Source organism: Tyto alba, unplaced genomic scaffold (assembly GCF_018691265.1).
Source record: "Tyto alba isolate M040663 unplaced genomic scaffold, T.alba_DEE_v4.0 Super-Scaffold_44, whole genome shotgun sequence".
In the NCBI taxonomy this organism is placed as follows: Eukaryota; Metazoa; Chordata; class Aves; order Strigiformes; family Tytonidae; genus Tyto; species Tyto alba.
In genome coordinates this window covers 10,252,202-10,257,019 of record NW_024881320.1, presented here as the reverse complement: position 1 = coordinate 10,257,019, position 4,818 = coordinate 10,252,202, and positions in this window count along the sequence as shown.

Genomic DNA, 4,818 nt, shown 5'->3' with positions numbered 1-4,818 from the left:
TTGTTTGTTTCTTTTCTTAAATGTATTTTTTATTCTAATACTTTAAGTAGCTGGGGTCATATTGTACATATTTGAGTGGTTACACTGTCACCAATTCTTACCTTCTTCCATAGGTCCTTTCTGGGAAAAGAGACCAGTGGAAGCCTTAGAAGGAAACAATCCTTGGGATCACAGAGCATGCTTACTTGAAAAGATGATGCCACTAAAACTATCTTAGAAATGGACTGTGTACCTCTTATTCATTGATTTGATCTAAGTTTTCTTTCATTCTTTTTACCAGCTAACAACAGTAATAATGCAAGTTAAGTTTGGCATACTACCTAATGTCTTACAGTAATGGGACAATGATCTGAAAGACCCTGTTGTAGCAGAGATTGTGACAATTTGCTCTTTACTTGTATACTTGTTAAAGAAGCGTTCTTTGACTACTGAAGTGAAAGGATGGACAGTGACTTCTTGGAGTACATTAGGGTTAATTTACTACACAACATAGAGGAAGTTTTGGGAAGGATGGTAACTTTAAAAATGTAAGTATGGCTTGGAAGCTAAACTAATCTGCCATTGTTTCTGAAGTGCTGGTGTTCGTATATTCAGGAAAGGAAGATGCAAGCAGGGTAGGACATAGATAAGAGGCTTGACAAAAAGCAAGCTTTAACAGTCTTGGGGATCTGAGAGATATACAGTCTTTTAGGCAGTTTGTCTAAACTCTATTGTATTTATCCTAGCGAAAAAGAAAAAACGAGTAAGAGCCCAGGATGCTGCATCGAAGGGAAGCAGATAAGGCATTTCTCAAAATACAAAAATAAGGATAAACATAATCTATCATCAAGCAGATTTTGTTCAAGATGCTGTGGGCATACTTGAACCTACTTCAGATCAAACCTCAGATCTCCTGAAAATAGCTTCCATTTCATGGCTCTAAATGTTTTGTTGGTTTAGGTTTGGGTTGTTTTTTTGCTTTTGTTTTCGGGCTTTTTTTAGCAGTAAGAATTCCAGGGGTGAAAATTCACTAGTAATAATCTCTAGAAAAGTAGCAAATTCTCAGAAAAGTGTGGGGTGGGGATTTGCTTGACTAGGTTTAGCAGCAGTTTCCTAGCCTGTGATTCACTTAGCTATTGCTTATGCTCCCTGGTGAGCCAATGGCTGCTGTTCTTTCTTGATTATGTAAAGTAACTGTGGGAATCCATCATCCAGGTAACTCCACAATCCAAAGGCAACTACAGCAACACTTTGCTGATAACAGAGCTGAACAAAATCACTCCAGTGTCTTGTAGGGATCTTTGGTGCTTCCTAACAGAGGGTGCCATCTTCCTTAGGTCTGAGCCCATTCCAGCTGCAGCAGAGAACAGGACTGGACATGGCTATTGTTTCTCCTCACTGGTGCCCAACACTGGCTTTACTGCCTCCTTTTGGTTAGTAGGAGGTGAGATCCAGACATTGCTGATTCTTGTTAGCTGTGCTGACTTACTCATGAATGTTTTCTTCTTCATCTAGCAGATCTCCAGTAGACCATGTGTTCAACATGGGGCTTGTAGCCAACCTTCTGCTCTGTGATATCAGTCATCTGCAGTCTCTGTTGCTGGTGGGCTTGAGCAAGAAGCAATCACTAAACCCATGGAAATGAATGTAAAACTTTGCTTTAAAGCTATATAAAGCTAAACTTATATGCCATTGATGAGGTTCACGACACAGAAGGATTATCCACCTCAGTTGTTTGAGCAAAGAATAACAGTCATTTAACCATCCCCGTTTGGTGTATGTTTCTTTGCAGACAATGTCCTGTGAAATCCGTAGCGACTCATTTCCTAGGCTGTAGAAAGTCATGAAATAACAGTGATGATGAGGCAGATATTTCTGTTTCAGCCTGAATTAGTGACTTATAACACAAATGAGGGCTATTTAATTGAAGAGCTGCTCAGTTTACCTTGACAAGTATTTGCTGGTTTCATCCAGGTTCTCTGGGAAACTTTACTGGGGGTTGCTATGCAGAAATTAATTCTTCAGTTCTACCAGATCAGTCTGGAAATGCCTGTCCTCTACACCTGGGAAATGGAGTGAGCAGAATGGCTTCTTCAGAGACAAGGAGAACTTTAAGAAATAGGGTCCCTTCTCTAGTAGTGCAGACTTGACATGTCTCTGTTCTTTGGCAAGGGCCAGACAAAACATTTTCTGCATCTAAATCAAGTTTGCTATTCAAGTAGCACTAATGTAGATTATAGGCTTTCATGTTGCTGTCTCTAATTTTTAATTTTTTTTTTTTAACAAATCAAGTATAACCTTGAATACGGCATGCAGAAAGTTGCTTGTAAAATACGTGTAGAGACTGTGATGAGTATTTACCTGTTTCACCAGACCAATAATGCAATTTTGCACATGTAACTGTGCAGATGCCTTACAGTCAATATCCCTTATATTAAAAAAACACCCTTGTTTTTTTCAAAGTGTTAAGCTGTTCTTGAACTTTTCTGGTTTGAATATCTAACAAAATCTGTTACCTGTTGCACTACAACTAATTATTAATACGTTGTTAGATGCTTTTTGATACTTGCATTTTGGTTTTGTTTTTTTTTTGTTTTTACTGGAGTTAAATTGTTTTGAAGTTTGGGTTTGTCACATTCTCATGTTGTTATGTTGAGCTGTTTGGAAAGAATCTTAAGTTCTCATTAGAAAGAGAAAATATTTAAATGTTTAAATGGTGCAGCTGTTATCTAGCCTTCACACTGAAGTAGCTCTTGGAAAGAAATATTTTGAACATGCCTCAACAAACATAAACCTGCTCATTTTATACAAGAGCTCATTGTATGCTTGGGGCATATAATAAGGCAAAACCAAGTCTTTTGCATAGCCTAAAAGAAAAAAATTCTAGCTATGTTGTGGTGGGCCAGACTAGCTACAGTACTTTAGTCTACAGTTCGGTGATGTTCTATGTTCCCTGAAAAAGATTGCACAAACAATAGAAGAGACTTACTTCCCACATCATATTCTAGGCTGTAGAGTAAGCACTTCCAGGAAGGAGCCTGTAACCTCCTCCTACCCAGCCTGATTTTTCTGTGTTGAACTGTCGACTTCTGAGTCCTTGCACATGACAGGGAACTTCTCCTATCTGAAGGTAAGGCAGGAGGGTCTTGGTATGGAAAAGGCAAATTGTTTGCAGGTGCCTTGAATACTCCTTCAGGGCTTTGTGTTTCTACCCCTAGAGGGCTCCCTCTTTCCTTTGGCCAAAGCAAAGCAAAAAGCAATAGGAAAAGATTTGTGATGCTGCCCATTGCCACAACTGGTTCAAAAGAGCTCTCTGCATATTGTGTCATTCCTATAATATTTTCATCTTGCAAGTAGGCACTGGAAAGCTGAGTGGGAAAAATTTATTTGCATGATAATGCAAATTCCTTCCCTGTATCTTTTAAGAAGTTGCAGTGCTTCTGGCACTAATTCTGTGTTTTGCTTTTTACTGGTTAAAATTCAAGTAGTTGGTTCAGACTGGGGTATAGCAGTCCAATACGAGAACTCTGATAACGGCCAGCAGCAGTAATTAGGGAAGAGTGCAAAAAGCTATTACGTTGGAGGCAGGAAAGAAATAATTACTGTAAAGAGTGGGACTAAACAGGTATAGGTTACAATAATACTCCTTTTTGCATATCTTAGTTGAGATTTTAAAAATCTGGAACCTTGTTTCTCTTTTATATAAGACATAAAAGGTATTTCTCTGTGTGTTTTTCAGGCTGTAAGAGATACCTCTCTTTTAGTCTCCAGCCCAGGTCCTTTACAAAACCATGTTCTGGTGTCAGTGTGGGGAAAAGAGAAAAAAATTTAACAATGGACCAGAAGACACTGCAGGCTTTCTGTATAATTAATTATAGTTATTTAAAATCTTGTGCAAAGTCTATGCTTGAAGAAGTTCTAAGTTATAATTAAGCCAGGCTGCTAACGACGGATCTAAATGTTGGGTTACAGACAGGCACGGGTAACGTTGGGCCATAGATGTCAGATATTTCACCCAATTGCTTTCTGTTGATGCAGCTAATTCCACACAACTCTTCCAGCAGCTGGAATGACTGGAATGGGGTGAAGCGTGGACGCGTGTCAAGAGTTTTCCCTGACAGACTTAACTGGCCAAATGTCGTTGGTCTTTAAAGGTACCATGTCCTTAGTGTTGACTCCCAAAAGGCTCTCTCTGGAGCACAGCTGCTTTAGCACTGCTCCTGTTGAACCCCTTGCTATTGAGGGGCTCCGGATGGGAGAATGAATTAGATGATGAAATGGTTTTGCCAATTGCCCCTTTCTGTCATATCAATCACCTGAAGTCTTGTATCTTTCTGAAGAAATTAAATGTTGCAGTTGAGGCAAAGGTCAAATTCAGCAGTGCAGGCAAACTTTGCTGTTGCGTTGGTGAGTCTGCTTTTAAAAAGTAATCCTCTTCCTCTCTCTGTCCCACCCTTCAATGGATTTTCATGTCTTCAAAATGTTAGAAATACCAAATCATACATAGACAGACCTTCCTCTTACTACTGATCTAAAGCTGATTGCCTGTACTGGTGATTGATGAGGATACTAAAGTAAACATCAAACTCTAGACATTCAGTATTAAGGTTATATTTAAAGTCTAAACACTGCACGTTTGGAAGTTAGGGCTGAACAGTTGAAACAATATTCCTGCTACACAGTGCAGTGTATACTAACCAGAAGATTATGAGGAAAACATTTCAAGTGCTTGGTTTTGGACTGACATTAGAATCTTTGAAAAACTGTTTAATCTATTTTTTTTTCCCTCCATTATGTTCTTGCTCCTGGAAATATTTACAGGGCTGTTTTTGGCCTTAA